This window comes from Ascaphus truei, chromosome 2 (genome assembly GCF_040206685.1).
Source record: "Ascaphus truei isolate aAscTru1 chromosome 2, aAscTru1.hap1, whole genome shotgun sequence".
In the NCBI taxonomy this organism is placed as follows: domain Eukaryota; kingdom Metazoa; phylum Chordata; class Amphibia; order Anura; family Ascaphidae; genus Ascaphus; species Ascaphus truei.
In genome coordinates, this window is record NC_134484.1 from 64,572,998 (window position 1) to 64,588,344 (window position 15,347).

Here is a 15,347-nt window from a genome sequence, read left to right on the forward strand (position 1 = left end):
ATCCTACCTCTCATGCGGGGAACTGTTCCACTGCTCCGCAGCTCCTCTGAGAGATTGGGTACTAGCGGTGGCCATTTTGGAGTTGGCGCGCATGCGCGGAAGTGGCAGTGAGCGGCAGCCACGTTGGATGTGGCGCCGCAATGGAACTAAAGGGAAATGGATGGGGCACCACCAGAAAAGGAAGGAAGGAAGCAGGGAGGAACCCAGGATATCCTCCGCGGGGTTTGAGGGTGACCTTCAGTCCTGACGAAGACAGGAAGGAGGAAGGTAGTGTCCAGGAAACAGTCAGCTTCCTGGACTAGGCCAGACCTTGCCTCTTCGGCCCTAGATAGCCCCTGTCACTCAAGTGGAGTATTGCAGGGCTTGCCATACAATAGGGATCATCCCTTACTTTAGAGACTGCAGTGTTCAGGGACTTTGTGTGAGTCACTCCGGCTGGAGCTCGCACCACGTGGAGGCCTTAGGCGAGACCCTTAGGCGAGAGGGGATTGCTGTCAGAGGCTCCGCTGCGTGGGACCTGCTTGAGTATAGTTCTGAAAGCTGCCCCTGGTGTACAAGAGTACCCAGGTAGGTATCACATGTGCACCAATGGTTCCCAAAGGGGGGGGGCAATGCTGCCCTCACACACACTTTGGGTGGGATCTGCTTTGTGATCATCGGGTTACAGGTGCCCAGGACACTCTCTGTACTTTGGGGGAACCACCATTATTATTGTTGTGTATTGCAGTGTATTGTTATGTTGGTGTCATTATATTATGTATTAGTAAAGTGTGTTTATATACATTGGTTGTATTCTTATTAGTGAGTATTGTTTCCTATGAGGAGTCAATTCCGCCTACACTGTGATCCTCTTAGTGGAGGCGCTGCACTGCGGGAGATAGCATCCCAGGCTCCCCAGGAGCGGAGGCTTTGGCTTCCTGTAAGCCTCACAGGTGCAGCAGCACGTGTGATCGCCCGCGGTTTCCCTTAGGCATAGGGAAAGGGGGTTACAAAAGTATAAAATATTCCATTTTAACTTACAGTAGTCTCCAATATACTGTATGCTGGCTCACGGAGACCTGTCCCAGCTGAGCCTTACAGACATTCAGTAGCTGTGATATAATAGTGTTCTGTACATGCAGCTGTGTATTATTTACTTGTGCATATGAAAATACAGTTCCTTATATTGTCAAAGAAAATCTGGCAGCGAGTTACAGTATTTGCAGGCTGAGAATAAATAAATTATCCATGTCAGAAATATCAGGAGAATGTCTTCTAATCTCCACCCAACTCTGCAAACTCCTTCTAAGGCTGAGATTGCAGTGCTGGCGACGGTGCGCGTGGCGAGAACAACAGACCTCTTCCCCATGAGGCCGACCCTAGTGTGCGCGACCGCGCAAGCAATGCAGAGCAACCGCGCAAGCAATGCAGAGCAACCGCGCAAGCAATGCAGAGCGACCGCGCAAGCAATGCAGGGAGACCGCGCAAGCAATGCAGAGAGACCGCGCAAGCAATGCAGAGAGACCGCGCAAGCAATGCAGAGCGACCGCGCAAGCAATGCAGAGCGACCGCGCAAGCAATGCAGAGAGACCGCGCAAGCAATGCAGAGAGACCGCGCAAGCAATGCAGAGAGACCGCGCAAGCAATGCAGAGCGACCGCGCAAGCAATGCAGAGCGACCGCGCAAGCAATGCAGAGAGACCGCGCAAGCAATGCAGAGAGACCGCGCAAGCAATGCAGAGAGACCGCGCAAGCAATGCAGAGAGACCGCGCAAGCAATGCAGAGCGACCGCGCAAGCAATGCAGAGAGACCGCGCAAGCAATGCAGAGCGACCGCGCAAGCAATGCAGAGAGACCGCGCAAGCAATGCAGAGAGACCGCGCAAGCAATGCAGAGAGACCGCGCAAGCAATGCAGAGAGACCGCGCAAGCAATGCAGAGCGACCGCGCAAGCAATGCAGAGCGACCGCGCAAGCAATGCAGAGAGACCGCGCAAGCAATGCAGAGAGACCGCGCAAGCAATGCAGAGACCGCGCAAGCAATGCAGAGACCGCGCAAGCAATGCAGAGCGACCGCGCAAGCAATGCAGAGAGACCGCGCAAGCAATGCAGAGCGACCGCGCAAGCAATGCAGAGAGACCGCGCAAGCAATGCAGAGAGACCGCGCAAGCAATGCAGAGAGACCGCGCAAGCAATGCAGAGAGACCGCGCAAGCAATGCAGAGAGACCGCGCAAGCAATGCAGAGAGACCGCGCAAGCAATGCAGGGAGACCGCGCAAGCAATGCAGAGAGACCGCGCAAGCAATGCAGAGAGACCGCGCAAGCAATGCAGAGACCGCGCAAGCAATGCAGAGCGACCGCGCAAGCAATGCAGAGAGACCGCGCAAGCAATGCAGAGCGACCGCGCAAGCAATGCAGAGCGACCGCGCAAGCAATGCAGAGCGACCGCGCAAGCAATGCAGAGAGACCGCGCAAGCAATGCAGAGAGACCGCGCAAGCAATGCAGAGAGACCGCGCAAGCAATGCAGAGCGACCGCGCAAGCAATGCAGAGAGACCGCGCAAGCAATGCAGAGAGACCGCGCAAGCAATGCAGAGCGACCGCGCAAGCAATGCAGAGAGACCGCGCAAGCAATGCAGAGCGACCGCGCAAGCAATGCAGAGCGACCGCGCAAGCAATGCAGAGAGACCGCGCAAGCAATGCAGAGCGACCGCGCAAGCAATGCAGAGCGACCGCGCAAGCAATGCAGAGCGACCGCGCAAGCAATGCAGAGAGACCGCGCAAGCAATGCAGAGCGACCGCGCAAGCAATGCAGAGCGACCGCGCAAGCAATGCAGAGAGACCGCGCAAGCAATGCAGAGCGACCGCGCAAGCAATGCAGAGAGACCGCGCAAGCAATGCAGAGAGACCGCGCAAGCAATGCAGAGAGATCGCGCAAGCAATGCAGAGAGACCGCGCAAGCAATGCAGAGAGACCGCGCAAGCAATGCAGAGAGACCGCGCAAGCAATGCAGAGAGACCGCGCAAGCAATGCAGAGAGACCGCGCAAGCAATGCAGAGCGACCGCGCAAGCAATGCAGAGAGACCGCGCAAGCAATGCAGAGAGACCGCGCAAGCAATGCAGAGAGACCGCGCAAGCAATGCAGAGAGACCGCGCAAGCAATGCAGAGCGACCGCGCAAGCAATGCAGAGCGACCGCGCAAGCAATGCAGAGCGACCGCGCAAGCAATGCAGAGAGACCGCGCAAGCAATGCAGAGAGACCGCGCAAGCAATGCAGAGAGACCGCGCAAGCAATGCAGAGAGACCGCGCAAGCAATGCAGAGCGACCGCGCAAGCAATGCAGAGCGACCGCGCAAGCAATGCAGAGAGACCGCGCAAGCAATGCAGAGAGACCGCGCAAGCAATGCAGAGAGACCGCGCAAGCAATGCAGAGACCGCGCAAGCAATGCAGAGACCGCGCAAGCAATGCAGAGCGACCGCGCAAGCAATGCAGAGAGACCGCGCAAGCAATGCAGAGAGACCGCGCAAGCAATGCAGAGAGACCGCGCAAGCAATGCAGAGAGACCGCGCAAGCAATGCAGAGAGACCGCGCAAGCAATGCAGAGCGACCGCGCAAGCAATGCAGAGACCGCGCAAGCAATGCAGAGAGACCGCGCAAGCAATGCAGAGCGACCGCGCAAGCAATGCAGAGACCGCGCAAGCAATGCAGAGAGACCGCGCAAGCAATGCAGAGCGACCGCGCAAGCAATGCAGAGCGACCGCGCAAGCAATGCAGAGAGACAGCGCAAGCAATGCAGAGCGACCGCGCAAGCAATGCAGAGAAACCGCGCAAGCAATGCAGAGAGAAAGCGCAAGCAATGCAGGGAGACCGCGCAAGCAATGCAGAGAGACCGCGCAAGCAATGCAGAGAGACCGCGCAAGCAATGCAGAGAGACCGCGCAAGCAATGCAGGGAGACCGCGCAAGCAATGCAGAGAGACCGCGCAAGCAATGCAGAGAGACCGCGCAAGCAATGCAGAGACCGCGCAAGCAATGCAGAGAGACCGCGCAAGCAATGCAGAGCGACCGCGCAAGCAATGCAGAGAGACCGCGCAAGCAATGCAGAGAGACCGCGCAAGCAATGCAGAGAGACCGCGCAAGCAATGCAGAGAGACCGCGCAAGCAATGCAGAGCGACCGCGCAAGCAATGCAGAGAGACCGCGCAAGCAATGCAGAGCGACCGCGCAAGCAATGCAGAGAGACCGCGCAAGCAATGCAGAGCGACCGCGCAAGCAATGCAGAGAGACCGCGCAAGCAATGCAGAGAGACCGCGCAAGCAATGCAGAGAGACCGCGCAAGCAATGCAGAGAGACCGCGCAAGCAATGCAGAGAGACCGCGCAAGCAATGCAGAGCGACCGCGCAAGCAATGCAGAGAGACCGCGCAAGCAATGCAGAGAGACCGCGCAAGCAATGCAGAGAGACCGCGCAAGCAATGCAGAGAGACCGCGCAAGCAATGCAGAGCGACCACGCAAGCAATGCAGAGAGACCGCGCAAGAAATGCAGAGCGACCGCGCAAGCAATGCAGAGAGACCGCGCAAGCAATGCAGAGAGACCGCGCAAGCAATGCAGAGAGACCGCGCAAGCAATGCAGAGAGACCGCGCAAGCAATGCAGAGAGACCGCGCAAGCAATGCAGAGAGACCGCGCAAGCAATGCAGAGAGACCGCGCAAGCAATGCAGAGCGACCGCGCAAGCAATGCAGAGAGACCGCGCAAGCAATGCAGAGACCGCGCAAGCAATGCAGAGCGACCGCGCAAGCAATGCAGAGCGACCGCGCAAGCAATGCAGAGAGACCGCGCAAGCAATGCAGAGCGACCGCGCAAGCAATGCAGAGAGACCGCGCAAGCAATGCAGAGCGACCGCGCAAGCAATGCAGAGAGACCGCGCAAGCAATGCAGAGCGACCGCGCAAGCAATGCAGAGAGACCGCGCAAGCAATGCAGAGAGACCGCGCAAGCAATGCAGAGAGATCGCGCAAGCAATGCAGAGAGACCGCGCAAGCAATGCAGAGCGACCGCGCAAGCAATGCAGAGAGACCGCGCAAGCAATGCAGAGAGACCGCGCAAGCAATGCAGAGCGACCGCGCAAGCATTGCAGAGAGACCGCGCAAGCAATGCAGAGAGACCGCGCAAGCAATGCAGAGAGACCGCGCAAGCAATGCAGAGAGACCGCGCAAGCAATGCAGAGAGACCGCGCAAGCAATGCAGAGCGACCGCGCAAGCATTGCAGAGAGACCGCGCAAGCAATGCAGAGAGACCGCGCAAGCAATGCAGAGAGACCGCGCAAGCAATGCAGAGAGACCGCGCAAGCAATGCAGAGAGACCGCGCAAGCAATGCAGAGAGACCGCGCAAGCAATGCAGAGAGACCGCGCAAGCAATGCAGAGCGACCGCGCAAGCAATGCAGAGAGACCGCGCAAGCAATGCAGAGAGACCGTGCAAGCAATGCAGAGAGACCGCGCAAGCAATGCAGAGCGACCGCGCAAGCAATGCAGAGCGACCGCGCAAGCAATGCAGAGCGACCGCGCAAGCAATGCAGAGCGACCGCGCAAGCAATGCAGAGAGACCGCGCAAGCAATGCAGAGCGACCGCGCAAGCAATGCAGAGAGACCGCGCAAGCAATGCAGAGAGACCGCGCAAGCAATGCAGAGAGACCGCGCAAGCAATGCAGAGAGACCGCGCAAGCAATGCAGAGAGACCGCGCAAGCAATGCAGAGAGACCGCGCAAGCAATGCAGAGAGACCGCGCAAGCAATGCAGAGAGACCGCGCAAGCAATGCAGAGACCGCGCAAGCAATGCAGAGAGACCGCGCAAGCAATGCAGAGACCGCGCAAGCAATGCAGAGCGACCGCGCAAGCAATGCAGAGAGACCGCGCAAGCAATGCAGAGAGACCGCGCAAGCAATGCAGAGCGACCGCGCAAGCAATGCAGAGAGACCGCGCAAGCAATGCAGAGAGACCGCGCAAGCAATGCAGAGAGACCGCGCAAGCAATGCAGAGCGACCGCGCAAGCAATGCAGAGCGACCGCGCAAGCAATGCAGAGAGACCGCGCAAGCAATGCAGAGAGACCGCGCAAGCAATGCAGAGCGACCGCGCAAGCAATGCAGAGAGACCGCGCAAGCAATGCAGAGAGACCGCGCAAGCAATGCAGAGAGACCGCGCAAGCAATGCAGAGACCGCGCAAGCAATGCAGAGAGACCGCGCAAGCAATGCAGAGAGACCGCGCAAGCAATGCAGAGAGACCGCGCAAGCAATGCAGAGCGACCGCGCAAGCAATGCAGAGAGACCGCGCAAGCAATGCAGAGAGACCGCGCAAGCAATGCAGAGAGACCGCGCAAGCAATGCAGAGACCGCGCAAGCAATGCAGAGAGACCGCGCAAGCAATGCAGAGAGACCGCGCAAGCAATGCAGAGAGACCGCGCAAGCAATGCAGAGACCGCGCAAGCAATGCAGAGAGACCGCGCAAGCAATGCAGAGAGACCGCGCAAGCAATGCAGAGAGACCGCGCAAGCAATGCAGAGACCGCGCAAGCAATGCAGAGAGACCGCGCAAGCAATGCAGAGACCGCGCAAGCAATGCAGAGCGACCGCGCAAGCAATGCAGAGAGACCGCGCAAGCAATGCAGAGACCGCGCAAGCAATGCAGAGAGACCGCGCAAGCAATGCAGAGAGACCGCGCAAGCAATGCAGAGAGACCGCGCAAGCAATGCAGAGAGACCGTGCAAGCAATGCAGAGACCGCGCAAGCAATGCAGAGAGACCGCGCAAGCAATGCAGAGAGACCGCGCAAGCAATGCAGAGAGACCGCGCAAGCAATGCAGAGAGACCGCGCAAGCAATGCAGAGAGACCGCGCAAGCAATGCAGAGAGACCGCGCAAGCAATGCAGAGCGACCGCGCAAGCAATGCAGAGAGACCGCGCAAGCAATGCAGAGAGACCGCGCAAGCAATGCAGAGAGACCGCGCAAGCAATGCAGAGCGACCGCGCAAGCAATGCAGAGACACCGCGCAAGCAATGCAGAGAGACCGCGCAAGCAATGCAGAGCGACCGCGCAAGCAATGCAGAGACCGCGCAAGCAATGCAGAGAGACCGCGCAAGCAATGCAGAGAGACCGCGCAAGCAATGCAGAGACCGCGCAAGCAATGCAGAGAGACCGCGCAAGCAATGCAGAGAGACCGCGCAAGCAATGCAGAGAGACCGCGCAAGCAATGCAGAGAGACCGCGCAAGCAATGCAGAGAGACCGCGCAAGCAATGCAGAGAGACCGCGCAAGCAATGCAGAGAGACCGCGCAAGCAATGCAGAGAGACCGCGCAAGCAATGCAGAGAGACCGCGCAAGCAATGCAGAGAGACCGCGCAAGCAATGCAGAGAGACCGCGCAAGCAATGCAGAGAGACCGCGCAAGCAATGCAGAGAGACCGCGCAAGCAATGCAGAGAGACCGCGCAAGCAATGCAGAGAGACCGCGCAAGCAATGCAGAGAGACCGCGCAAGCAATGCAGAGAGACCGCGCAAGCAATGCAGAGAGACCGCGCAAGCAATGCAGAGAGACCACGCAAGCAATGCAGAGAGACCGCGCAAGCAATGCAGAGAGACCGCGCAAGCAATGCAGAGAGACCGCGCAAGCAATGCAGAGACCGCGCAAGCAATGCAGAGACCGCGCAAGCAATGCAGAGACCGCGCAAGCAATGCAGAGAGACCGCGCAAGCAATGCAGAGCGATCGCGCAAGCAATGCAGAGAGACCGCGCAAGCAATGCAGAGAGACCGCGCAAGCAATGCAGAGAGACCGCGCAAGCAATGCAGAGCGACCGCGCAAGCAATGCAGAGCGACCGCGCAAGCAATGCAGAGCGACCGCGCAAGCAATGCAGAGCGACCGCGCAAGCAATGCAGAGAGACCGCGCAAGCAATGCAGAGAGACCGCGCAAGCAATGCAGAGAGACCGCGCAAGCAATGCAGAGAGACCGCGCAAGCAATGCAGAGAGACCGCGCAAGCAATGCAGAGAGACCGCGCAAGCAATGCAGAGACCGCGCAAGCAATGCAGAGAGACCGCGCAAGCAATGCAGAGACCGCGCAAGCAATGCAGAGCGACCGCGCAAGCAATGCAGAGAGACCGCGCAAGCAATGCAGAGAGACCGCGCAAGCAATGCAGAGAGACCGCGCAAGCAATGCAGAGCGACCGCGCAAGCAATGCAGAGAGACCGCGCAAGCAATGCAGAGAGACCGCGCAAGCAATGCAGAGAGACCGCGCAAGCAATGCAGAGCGACCGCGCAAGCAATGCAGAGAGACCGCGCAAGCAATGCAGAGAGACCGCGCAAGCAATGCAGAGCGACCGCGCAAGCAATGCAGAGCGACCGCGCAAGCAATGCAGAGAGACCGCGCAAGCAATGCAGAGAGACCGCGCAAGCAATGCAGAGAGACCGCGCAAGCAATGCAGAGAGACCGCGCAAGCAATGCAGAGACCGCGCAAGCAATGCAGAGACCGCGCAAGCAATGCAGAGAGACCGCGCAAGCAATGCAGAGAGACCGCGCAAGCAATGCAGAGAGACCGCGCAAGCAATGCAGAGAGACCGCGCAAGCAATGCAGAGACCGCGCAAGCAATGCAGAGATACCGCGCAAGCAATGCAGAGAGACCGCGCAAGCAATGCAGAGAGACCGCGCAAGCAATGCAGAGAGACCGCGCAAGCAATGCAGAGAGACCGCGCAAGCAATGCAGAGAGACCGCGCAAGCAATGCAGAGAGACCGCGCAAGCAATGCAGAGACCGTGCAAGCAATGCAGAGAGACCGCGCAAGCAATGCAGAGAGACCGTGCAAGCAATGCAGAGAGACTGCGCAAGCAATGCAGAGACCGCGCAAGCAATGCAGAGACCGCGCAAGCAATGCAGAGAGACCGCGCAAGCAATGCAGAGAGACCGCGCAAGCAATGCAGAGAGACCGCGCAAGCAATGCAGAGAGACCGCGCAAGCAATGCAGAGAGACCGCGCATCAATGCAGAGCGACCGCGCAAGCAATGCAGAGAGACCGCGCAAGCAATGCAGAGAGACCGCGCAAGCAATGCAGAGAGACCGCGCAAGCAATGCAGAGAGACCGCGCAAGCAATGCAGAGAGACCGCGCAAGCAATGCAGAGACCGTGCAAGCAATGCAGAGAGACCGCGCAAGCAATGCAGAGAGACCGTGCAAGCAATGCAGAGAGACCGCGCAAGCAATGCAGAGCGACCGCGCAAGCAATGCAGAGAGACCGCGCAAGCAATGCAGAGAGACCGCGCAAGCAATGCAGAGAGACCGCGCAAGCAATGCAGAGACCGCGCAAGCAATGCAGAGAGACCGCGCAAGCAATGCAGAGAGACCGCGCAAGCAATGCAGAGAGACCGCGCAAGCAATGCAGAGCGACCGCGCAAGCAATGCAGAGAGACCGCGCAAGCAATGCAGAGAGACCGCGCAAGCAATGCAGAGAAACCGCGCAAGCAATGCAGAGCGACCGCGCAAGCAATGCAGAGAAACCGCGCAAGCAATGCAGAGAGACCGCGCAAGCAATGCAGAGAGACCGCGCAAGCAATGCAGAGAGACCGCGGAAGCAATGCAGAGACCGCGCAAGCAATGCAGAGAGACCGCGCAAGCAATGCAGAGAGACCGCGCAAGCAATGCAGAGAGACCGCGCAAGCAATGCAGAGAGACCGCGCAAGCAATGCAGAGAGACCGCGCAAGCAATGCAGACAGACCGCGCAAGCAATGCAGAGAGACCACGCAAGCAATGCAGAGAGACCGCGCAAGCAATGCAGAGAGACCGCGCAAGCAATGCAGAGAGACCGCGCAAGCAATGCAGAGACCGCGCAAGCAATGCAGAGACCGCGCAAGCAATGCAGAGACCGCGCAAGCAATGCAGAGAGACCGCGCAAGCAATGCAGAGAGACCGCGCAAGCAATGCAGAGAGACCGCGCAAGCAATGCAGAGAGACCGCGCAAGCAATGCAGAGCGACCGCGCAAGCAATGCAGAGCGACCGCGCAAGCAATGCAGAGCGACCGCGCAAGCAATGCAGAGAGACCGCGCAAGCAATGCAGAGCGACCGCGCAAGCAATGCAGAGAGACCGCGCAAGCAATGCAGAGAGACCGCGCAAGCAATGCAGAGAGACCGCGCAAGCAATGCAGAGAGACCGCGCAAGCAATGCAGAGAGACCGCGCAAGCAATGCAGAGAGACCGCGCAAGCAATGCAGAGAGACCGCGCAAGCAATGCAGAGACCGCGCAAGCAATGCAGAGAGACCGCGCAAGCAATGCAGAGACCGCGCAAGCAATGCAGAGCTACCGCGCAAGCAATGCAGAGAGACCGCGCAAGCAATGCAGAGAGACCGCGCAAGCAATGCAGAGCGACCGCGCAAGCAATGCAGAGAGACCGCGCAAGCAATGCAGAGAGACCGCGCAAGCAATGCAGAGAGACCGCGCAAGCAATGCAGAGCGACCGCGCAAGCAATGCAGAGAGACCGCGCAAGCAATGCAGAGAGACCGCGCAAGCAATGCAGAGCGACCGCGCAAGCAATGCAGAGCGACCGCGCAAGCAATGCAGAGAGACCGCGCAAGCAATGCAGAGAGACCGCGCAAGCAATGCAGAGAGACCGCGCAAGCAATGCAGAGAGACCGCGCAAGCAATGCAGAGACCGCGCAAGCAATGCAGAGACCGCGCAAGCAATGCAGAGAGACCGCGCAAGCAATGCAGAGAGACCGCGCAAGCAATGCAGAGAGACCGCGCAAGCAATGCAGAGAGACCGCGCAAGCAATGCAGAGACCGCGCAAGCAATGCAGAGATACCGCGCAAGCAATGCAGAGAGACCGCGCAAGCAATGCAGAGAGACCGCACAAGCAATGCAGAGAGACCGCGCAAGCAATGCAGAGAGACCGCGCAAGCAATGCAGAGAGACCGCGCAAGCAATGCAGAGAGACCGCGCAAGCAATGCAGAGACCGTGCAAGCAATGCAGAGAGACCGCGCAAGCAATGCAGAGAGACCGTGCAAGCAATGCAGAGAGACTGCGCAAGCAATGCAGAGACCGCGCAAGCAATGCAGAGACCGCGCAAGCAATGCAGAGAGACCGCGCAAGCAATGCAGAGAGACCGCGCAAGCAATGCAGAGAGACCGCGCAAGCAATGCAGAGAGACCGCGCAAGCAATGCAGAGAGACCGCGCAAGCAATGCAGAGAGACCGCGCATCAATGCAGAGCGACCGCGCAAGCAATGCAGAGAGACCGCGCAAGCAATGCAGAGAGACCGCGCAAGCAATGCAGAGAGACCGCGCAAGCAATGCAGAGAGACCGCGCAAGCAATGCAGAGAGACCGCGCAAGCAATGCAGAGACCGTGCAAGCAATGCAGAGAGACCGCGCAAGCAATGCAGAGAGACCGTGCAAGCAATGCAGAGAGACCGCGCAAGCAATGCAGAGCGACCGCGCAAGCAATGCAGAGAGACCGCGCAAGCAATGCAGAGAGACCGCGCAAGCAATGCAGAGAGACCGCGCAAGCAATGCAGAGACCGCGCAAGCAATGCAGAGAGACCGCGCAAGCAATGCAGAGAGACCGCGCAAGCAATGCAGAGAGACCGCGCAAGCAATGCAGAGCGACCGCGCAAGCAATGCAGAGAGACCGCGCAAGCAATGCAGAGAGACCGCGCAAGCAATGCAGAGAGACCGCGCAAGCAATGCAGAGACCGCGCAAGCAATGCAGAGATACCGCGCAAGCAATGCAGAGAGACCGCGCAAGCAATGCAGAGAGACCGCGCAAGCAATGCAGAGAGACCGCGCAAGCAATGCAGAGAGACCGCGCAAGCAATGCAGAGAGACCGCGCAAGCAATGCAGAGAGACCGCGCAAGCAATGCAGAGACCGTGCAAGCAATGCAGAGAGACCGCGCAAGCAATGCAGAGAGACCGTGCAAGCAATGCAGAGAGACTGCGCAAGCAATGCAGAGACCGCGCAAGCAATGCAGAGACCGCGCAAGCAATGCAGAGAGACCGCGCAAGCAATGCAGAGAGACCGCGCAAGCAATGCAGAGAGACCGCGCAAGCAATGCAGAGAGACCGCGCAAGCAATGCAGAGAGACCGCGCAAGCAATGCAGAGAGACCGCGCAAGCAATGCAGAGAGACCGCGCAAGCAATGCAGAGAGACCGCGCAAGCAATGCAGAGAGACCGCGCATCAATGCAGAGCGACCGCGCAAGCAATGCAGAGAGACCGCGCAAGCAATGCAGAGAGACCGCGCAAGCAATGCAGAGAGACCGCGCAAGCAATGCAGAGAGACCGCGCAAGCAATGCAGAGAGACCGCGCAAGCAATGCAGAGACCGTGCAAGCAATGCAGAGAGACCGCGCAAGCAATGCAGAGAGACCGCGCAAGCAATGCAGAGAGACCGCGCAAGCAATGCAGAGAGACCGCGCAAGCAATGCAGAGACCGCGCAAGCAATGCAGAGAGACCGCGCAAGCAATGCAGAGAGACCGCGCAAGCAATGCAGAGAGACCGCGCAAGCAATGCAGAGCGACCGCGCAAGCAATGCAGAGAGACCGCGCAAGCAATGCAGAGAGACCGCGCAAGCAATGCAGAGAGACCGCGCAAGCAATTCAGAGAGACCGCGCAAGCAATGCAGAGAGACCGCGCAAGCAATGCAGAGAGACCGCGCAAGCAATGCAGAGAGACCGCGCAAGCAATGCAGAGACCGCGCAAGCAATGCAGAAACCGCGCAAGCAATGCAGAGAGACCGCGCAAGCAATGCAGAGAGACCGCGCAAGCAATGCAGAGAGACCGCGCAAGCAATGCAGAGAGACCGCGCAAGCAATGCAGAGAGACCGCGCAAGCAATGCAGAGAGACCGCGCAAGCAATGCAGAGAGACCGCGCAAGCAATGCAGAGCGACCGCGCAAGCAATGCAGAGAGACCGCGCAAGCAATGCAGAGAGACCGCGCAAGCAATGCAGTGAGACCGCGCAAGCAATGCAGAGAGACCGCGCAAGCAATGCAGAGAGACCGCGCAAGCAATGCAGAGACCGTGCAAGCAATGCAGAGAGACCGCGCAAGCAATGCAGAGAGACCGTGCAAGCAATGCAGAGAGACCGCGCAAGCAATGCAGAGCGACCGCGCAAGCAATGCAGAGAGGCCGCGCAAGCAATGCAGAGAGACCGCGCAAGCAATGCAGAGAGACCGCGCAAGCAATGCAGAGAGACCGCGCAAGCAATGCAGAGAGACCGCGCAACAATGCAGAGACCGCGCAAGCAATGCAGAGAGACCGCGCAAGCAATGCAGAGAGACCGCGCAAGCAATGCAGAGCGACCGCGCAAGCAATGCAGAGAGACCGCGCAAGCAATGCAGAGAGACCGCGCAAGCAATGCAGAGAGACCGCGCAAGCAATGCAGAGAGACCGCACAAGCAATGCAGAGAGACCGCGCAAGCAATGCAGAGCGACCGCGCAAGCAATGCAGAGACCGCGCAAGCAATGCAGAGAGACCGCGCAAGCAATGCAGAGAGACCGCGCAAGCAATGCAGAGAGACCGCGCAAGCAATGCAGAGAGACCGCGCAAGCAATGCAGAGAGACCGCGCAAGCAATGCAGAGACCGTGCAAGCAATGCAGAGAGACCGCGCAAGCAAAGCAGAGACCGCGCAAGCAATGCAGAGAGACCGCGCAAGCAATGCAGAGACCGTGCAAGCAATGCAGAGAGACCGCGCAAGCAATGCAGAGACCGCGCAAGCAATGCAGAGCGACCGCGCAATCAATGCAGAGCGACCGCGCAAGCAATGCAGAGCGACCGCGCAAGCAATGCAGAGAGACCGCGCAAGCAATGCAGAGAGACCGCGCAAGCAATGCAGAGAGACCGCGCAAGCAATGCAGAGAGACCGCGCAAGCAATGCAGAGAGACCGCGCAAGCAATGCAGAGCGACCGCGCAAGCAATGCAGAGAGACCGCGCAAGCAATGCAGAGAGACCGCGCAAGCAATGCAGAGAGACCGCGCAAGCAATGCAGAGAGACCGCGCAAGCAATGCAGAGAGACCGCGCAAGCAATGCAGAGAGACCGCGCAAGCAATGCAGAGAGACCGCGCAAGCAATGCAGAGCGACCGCGCAAGCAATGCAGAGAGACCGCGCAAGCAATGCAGAGAGACCGCGCAAGCAATGCAGAGAGACCGCGCAAGCAATGCAGAGAGACCGCGCAAGCAATGCAGAGAGACCGCGCAAGCAATGCAGAGAGACCGCGCAAGCAATGCAGAGCGACCGCGCAAGCAATGCAGAGCGACCGCGCAAGCAATGCAGAGAGACCGCGCAAGCAATGCAGAGAGACCGCGCAAGCAATGCAGAGAGACCGCGCAAGCAATGCAGAGCGACCGCGCAAGCAATGCAGAGAGACCGCGCAAGCAATGCAGAGAGACCGCGCAAGCAATGCAGAGAGACCGCGCAAGCAATGCAGAGAGACCGCGCAAGCAATGCAGAGAGACCGCGCAAGCAATGCAGAGAGACCGCGCAAGCAATGCAGAGAGACCGCGCAAGCAATGCAGAGAGACCGCGCAAGCAATGCAGAGAGACCGCGCAAGCAATGCAGAGACCGCGCAAGCAATGCAGAGCGACCGCGCAACCAGATTTTTTTAAAGTAAAATTATTTAGTATTTTTGCGTGACGGCCGCGTCACATGAACGGTTCAATCAATAGGTGGGGTTATATATAGATAGAAAGATGGATGGATGGATAGATAGAGAATGGGAAATGATTGATTGATAGAATAGATAGAGAATGGGAAATGATTGATTGATTGATAGATAGAATAGATAGAGAATGGGAAATGATTGATTGATAGAATAGATAGAGAATGGGAAATGATTGATTGATAGAATAGATAGAGAATGGGAAATGATTGATTGATTGATAGATAGATAGATAGATAGATAGATAGATAGATAGATAGATAGATAGATAGATAGATAGATAGATAGATAGATAGATAGATAGATAGATAGAGAATGGGAAATGATTGATTGATAGAATAGATAGAGAATGGGAAATGATTGATTGATTGATAGATAGAGAATGGGAAATGATTGATTGATAGAATAGATAGAGAATGGGAAATGATTGATTGATAGAATAGATAGAGAATGGGAAATGATTGATTGATAGAATAGATAGAGAATGGGAAATGATTGATTGATTGATTGAATAGATAGAGAATGGGAAATGATTGATTGATAGAATAGATAGAGAATGGGAAATGATTGATTGATAGAATAGATAGAGAATGGGAAATGATTGATTGATAGAATAGATAGAGAATGGGAAATGATTGATTGATAGAATAGATAGAGAATGGGAAATGATTGATTGA